This window comes from Lepidochelys kempii, chromosome 3 (assembly GCF_965140285.1).
Source record: "Lepidochelys kempii isolate rLepKem1 chromosome 3, rLepKem1.hap1, whole genome shotgun sequence".
Lineage (NCBI taxonomy): Eukaryota > Metazoa > Chordata > Testudines > Cheloniidae > Lepidochelys > Lepidochelys kempii.
Genome location: NC_136382.1, coordinates 83295299 through 83310291, shown reverse-complemented (window position 1 = coordinate 83310291; position 14993 = coordinate 83295299). Strand labels below are relative to the sequence as shown.

Here is a 14993-nt window from a genome sequence, read left to right as displayed (position 1 = left end):
TGAATCTTGAAATCAGAGAGGGAAAAGTACCTACATTGGTCCGGGTGGTTTTTGAAACCAGAGGGAAAAATTCCCCAGCAAGAAACCAAGAGGAAAACATGTTCCTCCAAGGAGAAGAGGAGGTGGTAGTGGGAATGTGAAGCACATTACGTCGGTCCATGATAGGCTATCTTCTGGGCCAAAGGCACCCGTGGGACTGAGGCTTCCTCTGAGAGACTTAATGACAGAAGCTGCTTTATTTGTTTGACTTTTAGCCAGACGGGGTGGTGAGCGGCCCAGCTGGCATCATTCGGTGAAGTGACATGGTTTGCTCTGCTCCCTTTCTCCATGCAAGGTACCCTGTCAGTGAGCATTCCTGTAAAACAGACAAGAGGAGCTGGTCAGAAAGCGTTGGGGATGATTCATTGCAGGGAATGTGTGCACAAACTTGGGAACGCAGCTTAAAGCCCTGAGGGCAGCTTATGTAAGGACACTGGTTTCACTGCTTCATCCTCAGGTATGTCTGCCTGATACTACCAGGGCTGTGAGTACATGGAGAAGTCAGCAAAGCCTCCTTTGCAGCAAGATTGGTGGAAGTATATTAGAACATGGAGAACAAGCTCCTTAGAACAAGCTTAAAACAAGAGAGAGACACAATCATAATTAATACTTTTTGCCTCCCGCCTTTTAGTCTAGCAGATCAAAGGTGAGTAATAACCTCTTGCAGTTATCCAGTGCTCTTCACCTATGGATCTCAAAGTACTTTACAAAAGTATATGTACCATTATCTCCATTAAACAGATAGAAGGACTGAGCCAAGGAGGATATTTGATTTGCCCAGGATCCCACAGTGCCAGGAATAATGGTAGCATTGGGAAGACAGCACATATCTTCTACCTCTCATTTGCTTGTTTTAACTATCAGTAGAACCTCAGAATTACAAACACCGGAGTTACAAACTGACCAGTCAACTACACACCTCATTTGGAACCAGAAGTATGCAATCAGGCAGGAGCAGAGACAAAAAAAAAAAAAATTCAAATACAGCATAATACTGTGTTAAACGTTAACTAAAAAAATAAAGGGAAAGTTTAAAAAAATATTTGACAAGATAAGGAAACTGTTTCTGTGCTTGTTTCATTTAAATTTAGATGGTCAAAAGCAGCATTTTTCTTCTGCATAGTAAAGTTCCAAAGCTGTATTAAGTCAGTGTTCAGCTATAAACTTTTCAAAGAACAACCATAAAGTTTTGTTCAGAGTTACGAACAACCTCCATTCCTGTAACTCTGAGGTTTTACTGTACTACTGGTTGTCTCCCAGTAATTAGCCCTTCTCCCCTTTTTTAAGCTATCACAATTTAAAAAAAAAACTGTCTGAATACAATGTTTAGCTTCAGTATATTAAAGTCATGGATCATGCCAAACGTATCTTTCCATATCTTCCCTCTGAGTGGCAGAGCATTTGGGTCTGTACTGCAACCTAAGAGGAAGGGGGTTAAATTACCAAACCCTAACTAAGAGATGGGGTTTTCTCATATATCGTAGTTTTTTTTATTTCTGAGTGAAACATTGAGCTTACTGTGGAGAACTGGACTCAGCAGTGATAGGTGAACAACTCATCCTGGACACCAATGTTAGAGTTTGGTTGTTTATTCATGTAATTAGGCTTACTGTGCACTTGTACTCTAAGCACATTAGAAGGTTTTGAAACACACACCTTAATAAAGAATATTAGAGCAAGTTTAACAAATCTGCACCGTGCCCAGAAAACCTTCTCATCACCCTGCCTCCATCATACCCTGCATGACAGACTTCTCAATGACCCCCCTCTCCCTCCTCACTCAGTCTTCCCAGAGGAGTGCCTGACCATGTGTCCTGAAGATCAGCAACTCCAGGCTCTGGTGAGCAGGCAGAAGAGAGGCCAGAACCCAGGTTTCTCACCTAGAATGCCTTTCTGCCAACCTCTTCAGTTATACAATTATATAAACAGGGCTGACTCAGGCAAATGTATGGCCCCTTGCAAAGCCATGTGATTGCTCCCAGCTGAAAGCCCCAAGATGCAGCATAATACTTTCTCTCCCCCATATAACCCCACCCCATGCAAATGCCATGCCAGCTGAGGATGAAGTGAGTTCATTTCCATGAGAGTAGGGTGGAGGCATAGAATAGGGGAGCAGGCAGTGTATGCAGAAGTGCAGAACTAGTGTTTATGGAGGGAATTAGGGGAACGGTGGGTCAAAATTACCTATCAAACGGACGGGCAGGGAGCAGTGATGTAGCCCAGCGTTGCACCAAACAGGGAGATACCTCCCTTTCCCAAGGGGCTCAGTTATCATCACAGAGATCTCTAGCTGCTGCTCACTCTCCCAACCATGTGGCATTGAAACATGCATATTAAACCTCCCACTAGCTGTAGTGCCCCCATGACCTGGGCAGCTCTGCTGGCACCATGCTCTGTGGCAGCCCTGAATATGCTTTATGGTTCTTCCACTCTTTGCCATGAGGACGACAGGAGTTGTGCATGGGACATAAGTACAGAGACATAGGGTATCAGAGAAATTCACACTGCAGGTAAGGGAACAACAAAGTGGACTGAGGAGGAAAATGTTGCCCAGTGCACATACTGAGACTGATAATATGCTTTAGGATTTCCCTCTAAGGTTTTAGAGAATAATGGAGTCCAAGCCATAAGATTGTCTCAGTGTGCACCCAAAGCATTGGGACTGTTTTACAGAATTAAGAAAATACCCAGTAGCTTATTTACTTTTATAGTCTTTGAGATGAAGTTACAGGTAGGGAATAGGCATGCAGGAGAGGTAGAAGATAAAACTCCTTGCATAATACTGTAACCCAGACTAGCAGAGTGAGGAGTTTGTCCTGTCTAGTGGCCAGTCCACATAAGAGGTTTATGGATCAACTACTGACTCTAATTAATGAAGCTATAGCCCTTTACCTCAAGCAGTAGAGGCTCATGTTTTGAGCACTGAAGGTCCTCCTGGGTTCATACCTTGCTGTCAGCCTAAGCAGAAAGTCAGTTACAATAGAGTTTGTGATCATCTTAGACCCTTGAGCTGAGAGCTCTGTGATATAAAACACTACACACCTATATACATAGTGAGAGGGTATAAAACACTAACGGAAAACAATTTTTGTCATTCTTACTTTTTTCAGTCTTCAACTCCAACCGCAGCATCAAATTGTTCAGAAACAATATGGCGACTGAGCATTAGGCTTAGTCCCGGGTGATCATTGATGTGGGCTGGTGGAGTTTTCCGTCTTTTAACACAGTACTTAATTCAACCAGGCAATGAACATGAAAGCTGTTGATGCGCCAGAAGATGCCTGGTTCATAAATGGCCCCAGGGCGAAGGCAAGCCCATAATTTTCTCAGGGAGGCTCTGCTGAAGTCATAACCACAGGAGTGCAGCTGACGCAGGCATGAGAGCATGTTCAGCCCTATAAACTCGCTGGGGTCATCTGTTATTTGTAATAGCTCAGTGCTTTTTAGCAACTCTCCAAGTAGTTCAAGCTTTACCATTAAAACCTTCCCCTTTGAACAGTGAGTGATTTATCTTTCCTCTCCATGACATTATAGAAAAGGCACCACATCACTAAAGCTGGGGGAAGCATTTCTGCACACAGAGCTCTGACATTTTATTTCAGAGGGGACCCAAGGAGAAAGTTAGCTGGGCTCAAATTCAGAGTTCCTTACACAGTTCTTACCACGACAAATTCCCATTAACTTCAAGGGTATTTTTTTTTCATTCATGTCCTGCAAACTCTGGGTCTTTTGTTAACAATGGGTCAGATATGCAGCCCCTGGCCTCCTACTCCTGGCAGTTGGAGCTCTAACCTGTACAGACCTTAAAATCCAAACAGGGATGCATGGGACTTACTCTGTGTGGCCGAGCAGGGCTAGAGACAGTATTGTCGTAAGGGAACTGTGATATTGAATTGTCATACAGATACATTGGAGTTTGCCTGTAGATAATGCAATGGTCTCTGTCAATTTTATATTTAGGGAAGAACTTTCTGGGAGAAACTGGGAAAGAATAGGAGAAAGGATGCCAACTGCTAACTATTGCTTCTCTGTCTAAGATCTGCACCTATTCCTAGAAAAGCCTTCAGTGAAATTGCACCAGGTTAAACTAGGTCTAACTCTGGACCTTTTTCTCTAACCTAATTTAGTCTATCCATTTGGACTAGGGTATACTGTTAAATTAACGACTGGAATTTGTAAATATCGGCTGCTGCCATCTGACAAGGCTATTCGCCTGACCCTTGTCAGGTGATTAGAGCCAAGAAATACAGCTGAGACTTTTACTAGTACTCCTGTATGTCAAAAGTCAACTAAATCACTGGCAAAAATGGAGCAAATAAAACCCACAGAGTCCCTCACTCTGGACAGGAACTTGAGAGTTAACAGGAGGCAGTGGTTGCAGTTATTCCAAATTTACCAGGGAGCAAGTCCTATGGAAGAGCAATAGGAGAGAAATCCCACCCACAGGTACCAAAGGTAACAGCAGAGCTGCCAGGTGAGACCATTGGCCACTCTTAACAGCACTCCTGCACTTCACACCTTTCATACAGGAACTACAATCCAAGAGTAAGGAGGAGAAATCCCTACCAAACAAAAGAGGGAAAGGAAGAGCAGATAAAACCAGGGACACAACAGGTAAAGGAGAGGGAAGAAAAAAAATTAGAATATTTTGCCAAAAAAGTCACACATGTTGCTCTGTGAAGAGGCTGGGGGCAGGTGCAGATGAACAACAGCATCTTGCTCTGAGCCCCTCACCCCACCCAAAGAAAGGAGAGTTGAGATGGAGGCTCATCTCTTTTCTACACTGTCAGGCCAGGTGCTGAATAGCACCTCAAAGCTGAACAACAATATGCTGCTATGGGAATTTTGTGGGTCTTTGGCACCTTTGAAAAGCAAGCTGAATATCGAAAAATGGAGGCACTCAAAATCTGTGGTAACTTTTGAACATTTGTTTATCTAGCAATAGCACTTGCTACCCTTTTTTATTGCTTTGGTTTTTGCTCTGAGACGGTTCTAATGAGCAGCTGTGACTACTGCAACACAAAGACAGATAGGACCACACTGTATGGATGTTATATACATGGCTCCCAGCTCCAGGTGAGGTAAGGGAACATATGGAGAGGATAAATGGAATCTCTTCTCCCCCCTTATAGCCTACACACATGCGGCCCCAAACACAAAGGGACCTTCATAAATATTGAGCCCTGAATGCATATGTAGCTCTCCTTTAAAGCCAATGAGAACAGATTCACATGTGTGCATTAGTGAGCAGAAATTGGCCCTGTGTTTGGTTCCATGGAGTGGGGGTTGGGTATGGTGTGACTGTCACGCCATAACATGTTCTGGGTCAGCTTTAGGTTATTATTTTTTAATTTGGTCCACATCCATGGGGCAGGGCATTTCTACTTTCTATTTAGGACTGCATTTTGTTTTCCAGAACTGCTGAGATTGGGTCCATTGGACAGTCTGCAGTGCCCTGGCAGGGAGCAATTATTTTTTAAACTTAAAACATTTTTAACATCAGCGATCAGCTTCTTGTCTGATCTTGCTGACGTGCATTTCTTTTCACTTCTGTGCTCCCTCATGGTTTTGTGTTATTAAGATCAGGAGGGCAGACACACAGATTTCAGCCAAGATTCATAGATTCCAAGGGCATATGCAATCACTGTGATCATCTAGTCTGAACCCCTGTATACACAGGCCTTCGAACTTCCCAAAAATAACTCCTAAAGCAGATCTTTTAGAAAAACACCCAATCCTGATTAAAAAAATCGTCAGTGATGGAGAATCCACCATGATAAATTGTTCCAACGGTTAATTACTCTGACTGTTAAAGAATTATGGTCTTATTTCCCATCTGAATTTATCTAGTTTCAACTTCCAGATTGTAATCAAGTTACCTCTTAGCCCTCTCTTCGTTAAACTAACTGGATCGAGCTCTTTGAGTCTATCACTATAAGGCAGGTTTTCTAATCCTTTAATCATTCTTGTGGCTCTTCTCTGAACCCTCTCCAATTTATCAACATCCTTCTTGAATTCTGGTCACCAGAACTGAATACAGTATTCCAGCAGCAGTTGCACCAGTGCCCAATACAGAGGTAGAATGACCTCTCTATTCCTACTCAAGATTCCCCTGTTGATGCATCCAAGGACTACATTTGCCTTGTTGGCCACAGTGTCACACTGGGAGCTCATGAGTATCCACCAAGACCCCCAGATCTTTTTCACAATCACTGCTTCCCAGGATGGAGACCCCCATTGCATAAGTATGGCCTACATTCTTTGTTGCTAGATTTATACATTTACATTTAGCCATATTAAAATGCATATTGCTTGCTTGCTCCCAGTTTACCAAATAATCCAGATCGCTCTTTATCAGTGACCTGTTCTCTAAATTATTTACCATTCCTCCAGTTTTTGTGTCATCTGCAAACTGTATTAGTGATGATTTTATTTTTTCTTCTAGGATGTTAATAAAAATGTTAAATGTCATAGGGCCAAGAACTGATCCCTGCGGGACCTCACAGGAAACATACCCGTTCAATGATGATTCCTGGTTTACAATTATATGTTGAGACCTATCATGTAGCTAACTTTTAATCCAGTTAATGTGTGCCATGTTTGCTTATATCTTTCTAGTTTTTTAAATCAAAATGGCATGCAGTATCAAGTTAAATGCCCTACAGACGTCTATTATACAACTCTATTACCTTTATCAACAAAACTTATAATCTCATCAAAAAAAGATATCAAGTTAGTTTGACAGGATCTATTTTCCATAAACCCACGTTGACTGGAATTCATTATATTACCCTCCTTTAATTCTTTATTAATCGAGTCGCATATCAGCCTCTCCGTTACGTTTCCTGGGATCAATGTCAGCCTCACAGGCCTGTAATTATCTAGGTCATTGTGTTTACCCTTTTTAAATATTGGCACAACATTAACTTCCAGTCTTCTGGAACTTCCCCAGAGTTCCAAGACTTACTGAAAATTCACATTAATGGTCCAGTGAACTCATCTGCCTTCTTTTTTTTTTTTTTTTCACATTCTGGATGCAAGTTATCTAGACCTGTTGATTTATATATGTCTAATTTTAGTAGCTTCCATTTAACATCCTTCTGAGATACTAGCGGAATGGAAAGAGTGTTATCATATGATATGAGTAGATCATCTATTTTTTCCCAAATACAGAACAGAAATATTTATTGAACACTTCTGTCTTTTCTGCATTATTATGGATAATTCTATTATTTTCCCATGGACCAATACTATTGTTAGGATTTTTTTTCCCTAATATACTTTAAAAACTCCTTAATGTCCTTAACTCTGCTGGCCATAGATTTCTTCTTGTGTCCCTTTGCTTCCCTTATTCAATTTTCCACAATTCCCAACTTCTGATTTACACTTATATTCATTACTACCTACTTCTATCAATATAGATGAACTATGGCTAGTTCAAAAATTATTGTTGCTTATGTCTGATGTCCCCATCCCGCCCCCTCCTTACAGTTGTTGTTCATTCCTTGGTGCACTCCTAGGGTAAAATTCATCCCATTCCCGTGTCTCTCTTAAATCCTTAAAACAGAGTTTAACAGTGCATAGGGCCCTACATAAGTTCTTTGTGCTGAGGCAAATCCACTCCATATAACAATTTGTGTTCCTAACCTCTCACATTAATAACCCTGTCTCCTACAAACAAGCAAAATCTTTTCCTCTTAGCCAATTCTCATTTAATACCATTTTTGTGTAATTTCACACACTTTGCAGATAATGATCAAAAGATTAATGAAGCTCCACAACATTTTCAGTTTTACTTTTAAAAAATCAGCATTTGTGGCCTCCCCACTCCCCATCTCCCACTGATCGCTGAAAAGGGGGCCCACTGGCTTATACTCTGGTGACACTGAGAGACACATAAGCCAGTAGCATAAAAGCTAGGCCATGGTAAGAGCAGACAAACTCTGCACTTCTAATCTCCGCTGTAAGAATGACTTATTCTGGGGCCTCTGGCAAATCACTTAACCTGTTTGGGCCAGGCTCTGTTCTCGTTTACATGGAGGTTGTTTGATGTCACAGCACTGAAGCAAGGCTGCCAAGAGTCACGCTTCTGTCGCAACCCTGCCACATTTGGCAGCAATGTGGAGCGTTCCCCCAGCTCTGCTGAAACCTTATGTGTTCAGCAGGACTGGCCTGTTATCGCCAGTTTTGGCCTCCAGGAGCTGCTGTGGCACCAGGGCTGAGCACGCTCCCCTCAGGGTGTTTTCCGTGCTGGAGCCAAGTGGGAAAGGAGCAAGGAGGAGCAGCTGGCAGCAGCAGGAAGAGGCGGCAGCAGCAGGCAGAAGGTGAGGAGAAGGGGCTAGAGAGCGCCCCAGCTGCCCCGCAGACATCCCCACTGAGGTCCCTGCCCAAGTCCACTCGAGCACACACCCATACACGCGACACCTGCAAGGTTTGTGCACGCAGCGCTCTGCCCCTTGCTCAGGGATGGGTGTGTTGACTGTAAATTGAAGTTTAGGGTCATATGTAAATTATTTGCAAATATGTCAGCTGCATCTAGCTTATTTGCATAAAATATTACACATGGAGTGGCATAGAAGCTGGTAGGTGGGAGTGAAGACAGTCAAGTCACAGCAGTGTAAATGAGATCAGAATCTGCCCCTCTGCTTCAGATTCCCTGTCTGTAAAATGGGGGAAATAATACTGAGCTATCTTGTTGGGCTGTTGTGAGGGCTCCTTAGTTAATGCTTGAAAAGTCCTACAGAAGTGTTCCGTGTGTGTTGACTTGTTTACTGCTTCTGTACAAATGTTACCTATTCTGACTCCATTTACACAAATTATAAGATCTTGGGTTATATTAAAAGAGACATTTTAAAAAACTTATGTTTTGGATTTCTTAATATTAAATACGCAAATTAAAATACAGCAGCCACAACAAAGACTGTTAGGTCCTGATCCTGCAAATTGTTGCCACCCTGAAGCCAGTGGGACTACTTGTCTGTGTAAGGCCTACTCCCACAGGCAAGCGTTTGAGGAATCAGGCCCATTGTAGTCAAGACCCTGAGGCTGCAACCACGGGGCCTGATTCTGATCTCTCTCTGGTTTTACACTGACTTTAGTGGAATTTTTCCTGATTTATACCAATGTAAGGGCCTGGTCCATCTCCCACTAATGTTCGTAAAGCTCTGATTCATTTCAGTCATGCAGGATCAAATCCTGAGAATAGAATTCGATTTATCTAGTTTAATGGGTGCAGGATAGGGTCTCAAGTAGCCAAAAAGTCTTGCAGATTATGGCAGAGGAGGGGATAACAATCAAGAATGTATGGAGCAAATAGCTTGTAGCTGGAACATTTTACAGGTGCAGTGCCAGCGGCTTTAGAGTGTCCCTTGTGATTACTGGTAACAGTTTAAACTAGCAGTAATTGTTGCAGAGTTTGCTGTTGTTTAAACTTTTCTACAAATATAGAGACAATGTTTTTATCGCTGGTTCAGCAGTAATTGGTAAACTACTGCTGTATAATGGAAAATTTGCATCTTAATTGAACTAAGAAAGTAGGGGACAGCATTCAAGTCTGTAGTGACCTCATCATGTACCTCTTCTTCTGTATCAGTATTCGGACATCACTAGATTACAGAATTCCTGTGGGAAAGGGGTTTTTGGATAAAGTACTTAAAAAGGGCAGCTCAAGTGGATCATAAAAGCATATAAATATTTGAAGCATGAGCACGCAATAAATCATAATAATATTAAGATTTACATTTAGCCACAAGGGCTCCAAATAAATAGCTGAAAATTGCTTTAAACATAGGTTTAAAATATCAATACGTTGTTGATGGGCTGCAGAACTTTACAAAGAAATCTGAACCAGAGAGTTGTTTCCTTCTACACCACCCAATCTCCACAACTTTAAAAAAAAATACGCTTCCATAGAGGATGATTATATTACACAGTTTGAATGTCCAAAACAAGGACTGGAAGATGACATGTAGCGGGGGGTGGGGGTGGGGGGGGGTGTTCTTCCAACAAATGCAGTTCAGCCACTTTGTATCTAGATAATTTGTTGTTGTAGGTTGGCTCAAATTTAAGACAGTAACATTTTAGAAACACTTGGAAAACTAAACCAGCCGCAGGAAGGATATTATTACAAATTGAGACACATGTTGTACAGGAATACCATTCTTTTCAAATACCAAAAATATGTCTGGGGAAGCAAATCCATGCAAATGAGACTGAGATGGGGCCTACTCTTGTAAACTGCTGAGCACCCTCAACTCTCACAGGAGGCAGCGGGAGTTGAGGGTGCTCAGCCTCTCGCAGGATGAGGTCCATAGATTTAATACGCTTTTTTTTTTTTTGGAAGCAAATGTTTTAGATTTGCTGGCTCTGTACAGATTCCATGTTTACTTGATTTGTTGCTTTCATGGGATCAGCAAATACACTCCCAACACTAAGCCCTTTTCATGTGAGTATAACATAGTTCACTATCAAAAGAATACAAATGACCTGATGTACAATGAGGAGCACAACGGAGTAGCAAGGCTTCAATCTGGTAACGCAGTTAAGAATGTGTTTAACTTTAATGCTTTGTGGGATGGGGTCTAATGATAGACAAGGACAGTCACCTGGCGTTTAGACGTAAATGGGGCTCTGTCACAATTAGTTCAAGACCTTCCAGGCCAGAAATCTGGGAAGACATTATTGCTACTTCACATGAATCTTTTATTTACTTTTTATATGCATTTGCATTTTAAAATGGAATTTCCTAAATCCTAGTGCTCCATATTTAATTATGTCCATCTCTTGCACAACTGTTTCTTCTGGTTTTCAACTCAAGTTCAGGATTTTTGGGAGGCACTCCTAATAATGTGAACTCCTAGGGCCAGCTCTCCCCATAGGTCAGGACTTTTGCATGGACATTTTCAATCGTTGTTTTAGTCTCTCCTCATGCATATGAAGGCAATAATAACTTCATAATTTCTGACAGTGTTTCTGCAAGAGCCTTCAGTTCTTATGGTAAAGATCCATAAATGTATTTCAGAACAGCTGCCTGTTCTGGTTTCTGCATTTGAGCATGAGCTGTGATTTTTTCCAAACTTTCCCTGTGATACAGAAACCTTGTATCCAAATAGTACAAGAGTAAATGACAAAATGAAGAGCTTGATTCTCCTTTCATATCCATTTTACACCAACTCTACTGAATGGAATTACTTCTGCTTTACATTGATGTAAAAGGGAGGATAATCAGGTCCTAAATGTCTGAAAATGTTTATTTCTTTGGGGCCTGATATCAGAATCATTTATGTGAGTAACCATATTGTTTACAATCCATCTGAATGAGGCCTACTCACATGAGCAAGGGTTTGCAGGATCAAGTCATTGGTTTTCTCTTTCCTAAAAGAAGTATGGATTTTCTTCTCTTTTCCTGGGATGCACACGTTTCACATGTGGTGCATATGGGGTCATATCGGCTTAATGTGTGCTTTGAACGTGGTGTTCATTTTGTTTTTTTAAAATAAGCTTCTTCTCAGAAAGGTCACAGAGAACAATTACATCTGTAGCAATCAAAGTAACCTTTGGGGTAACCCCACTGAAGTCAGTGGTCCCAGTCATGAAATATTTGAAAATCCCAAGTGGCCTTAAATCTACATGGCCCAGAACCCCCGCCTGTGTTAATTGTTCTCGCTCAGTAGGAGAGATGACAATTTACACCAGCTGAGGAATTGTAATTTGTATGAAAAGAGGTGCAGGTGCTTGGCACCTTTGGAAATCAGGTCATTTTTACGTAGGTGGCTAAATATGGTTTCAAGAGCATGGTTTTATGTTTGAAAATTGTGGCCTATGGCAGTCGATTCTGTGGAAGAGTAAAAGGACCAGATCCTCAGCTGGTATAAATCAGCATAGGTCCTTTGACTTCAATAGATCTATGCTGATCTACAACAACTGAGGGTCTGAACCGTGGTCTGCTACTTTACTCCCATGCAGGCTGAATTTAGTGGCCGCAAAGCCTGACAGTCTAAGATGTGGGAACTGAAATCTAGTACCAAGTACGTCACCACTTAGAGAATCATTTCTCTGGGAAACTCTCCTTTAATTTAATATATCTGAGTGCTATCTGCCATGGTGATTCACAAATGTAAGAATCAGGCATTGTTAGTTAGGCATTGTTAGTATCAGGCATTTCTTGAGGGCTGAACTTCAATTCCAGGCAAACATGTACGTGTTTGTAATGTAAACAGTCTCCCCCAGAACGACTGTTAAAAATCAGGTAAGATGCCAGGTATAGGAGTTATTTTTGGAACAGCTTTTGCCTGTGGAGATACATCAGTTTACCCCAGCTGTGAATCTGGCCTATAGAGCTGTGTCAACAAAGATAACTAGCAGGAACCATTTAGACACATAAAATATGTTTTTGTTTGACATGTAGGGCCCGATCCTATCATGGTCAGTGCATTGAGGGGAGAACAGGATGCTGGTAGATACACAGAGATGCTGCAGTGAGGGTGTCATAGAAAACTATTAGACAGCAGAAAGGTTAATATATATGTTCTCTGTCTCAGGATTCCCACGACCCACAGCAGGATTTCTTGTGCTGGGCCAGTGGGGGAGGAGGGGATTTCATAGTGGGATACATATGACTTTGGCCCTGAAAAGAAGCGTTCTACGCTATGTGTGTCATTATGACCACAACATAGGCACTAGCCAGCTGCAGGACTAAGTATATGACCTACTCAGCAAACTGTGAGCCCATGGGGACAAGGTGCATGGGCTAGAGCAGTAGTTGGCCTGCTCTTAGCTCTCTCCGTAGAGCTACAAAGCTATTCTGCTTGCACGGAGTAAGAAGCCCCAACCTCAGCTTCCCCCACCTCTGCACCTGTGTGCGCACACACACACACAAAGGTAGGAGCTAGTTCTGAGTGTAGCCATGTGTGCCATTTAATTTTATAGTTCAATTTACCTGAAGTATTATATGAAAGCCAAATGGTCTGTAGCATTTTAACTTGTTCACCTTAAAAACCACTTACACTGAAACTGTAGGGTTAAAATGATTCTGCCTGGATGTACTATGTGCATGCGGCCAACACTATCACTGCTAATTTTAGAAAGCTCACACCATTCAAATTTGAAACAATTACACCCAGCAAAATATTCCTCTCATGAGCTGCATGCCTGCCTTGCACTGAGGAGCTGGCACTGAGGGTTTTTAGCTGGTTTCTTGAATTGCATCAAGCTAGACCAGCTTGACAGTCTACACCCTAATGGAGAGGCTAAACTTTAACATGGAGGGTTATGTTGCTGATTAGCATTTCCAATAATCAAGTAATTGGTATATTATATAATCTAGAGTGTTGGCTACTTGCCCAAAAAGGTCACACTTGAACTGATTCCTTTTTACAGCCATCCATGTTATTATTCCTCACATTCTATCTGCCTGCCCAGAACTCTATCATGGATGGATCTGGATCATTTTCCTCAATTAATACAATTTGATAGGAAACTAAATTCAGGAAAAGTTACATATTATGTCACATATGTTCAGATTTCCCAATTAGAGGAGCCAGAGGGAGAGAGAGCTTTCAGGACTGTTTCTTCTAACAAGTTAATGAGATTCTGGGACCAGCATAATAATTAAACTGCCAGGGCCCAGGTCATCAAAAATGAGGGACCAAATCCTTCCCTGTGTAGCTTATTCCTGCACGGGGACTGGGAAGCTCCATGTGTTCCTGAGTCTGTACGTGTGGAGTTTCCTCATCCCATTGCCAAGGGAGGTGGGTTTTATCTCTACCCTCACCATGGAACAGGTAGGGGGGTTGGGCAAAAGAGCTTGTGGCTAGGGTCATCAGCACAGAGACCATGTGCCTCAGAATTGCCTTCTGTTCACACCCACAGATACCTATCAGAACAAAGCTCAAGACGTTGGTTGCAAATATATTTGGGGCCTATCCTCCTCTTAAATGCAACAGTGCTATTCAAGTTAAACCATAGCCACAGAAGCAGCATCCTCTAGGCCTTTGGTAGTATGCATTCTGGAGGAGCTGGACTGCCATGGGCAGCCCCAGTCCCACTGTCATATGTTGCTGGGGAGTCGGGATTCATAGCGAGGAGGAAGAATTAAGCTAAAGTTGATGGTATTAACAGTGATTCAGTGATTATTCAGTGATTGCCCATGGAGCATGGGGTTAGAGGCTGGGCAACAATGTTTTGTTTCTCCATGCTCAGCCACTCTGTACCCACGGAACATCACCCCCGTGGAATGTTCATAGAGGGGCTTCTTGACGCTGGAGCGCGGGGCGGGAGAGTAGGACTGGGGAGCTGCCATAGACCTGGCGTCACCCCCCTGGGATTGCTGTCTTTTTATTTGCAGTGGCAAAGGAGAGTTTAGCCCCATCATTGGGTTCTATGTGAAGCTAAATAATCAAATCATTTCAAGGGTTCATCTCAATCCAATATGAGGTTTGTGTGGGTTAGCTGTATATGCTCTAAAGAAACACTGCACCCGCTGGCATTTCACAGAAACTATGGCGTCATTTGGAGTGAGGTGACTATTCACATCATTTTCTTCTATAGGGTATTTTGGGGCTATGCTCTTTCTTTGGAAATACAAATGGATTCTGCCTTTGCATTTCTTTTGTGCAACTTTTTTCTTTTAAGTCACAGGTGACCATTAACCATTTTCTGTGCTATTACACACAACTCTTAAAGGCACTGTAGACACCTGGGAACTGAAAACCTACCAGTAAAATAAGTGACAAAAACAATCCATACCCTAAGAAAAAGAAATACCAAACTATATATACACATCTTTGTGAACAGGAAAATGATTATTCATTCCAGTAATTGACTGATAGTTTTCAATGCTAGACATGCTGATGCTTGATGAATTTAAGAAGTGGGGGAAACAACAACTGACTCATGAATGTTCCTCTTTGTGTCTTTTGGGTGCTGTCTGTCTGAGCTCAGGTTATCCAGTTTCT

The 14993-nt window shown here is 42.1% G+C and overlaps 1 protein-coding gene across 2 annotated transcripts in view; it reads right to left on the bottom strand.

Annotated features, from left to right (window-relative positions):
* Window positions 1-266: 266 nt before the first annotated feature.
* Window positions 267-14993, bottom strand: part of SOBP (sine oculis binding protein homolog) — a 135951-nt gene continuing 121224 nt past the window's right edge. For both annotated transcript variants that reach the window (XM_073336934.2, XM_073336933.2), the window contains one exon: window positions 267-355. The gene's annotated coding sequence lies outside the window, so the exon portion shown is untranslated. The remainder of the gene's footprint in view (window positions 356-14993) is intronic.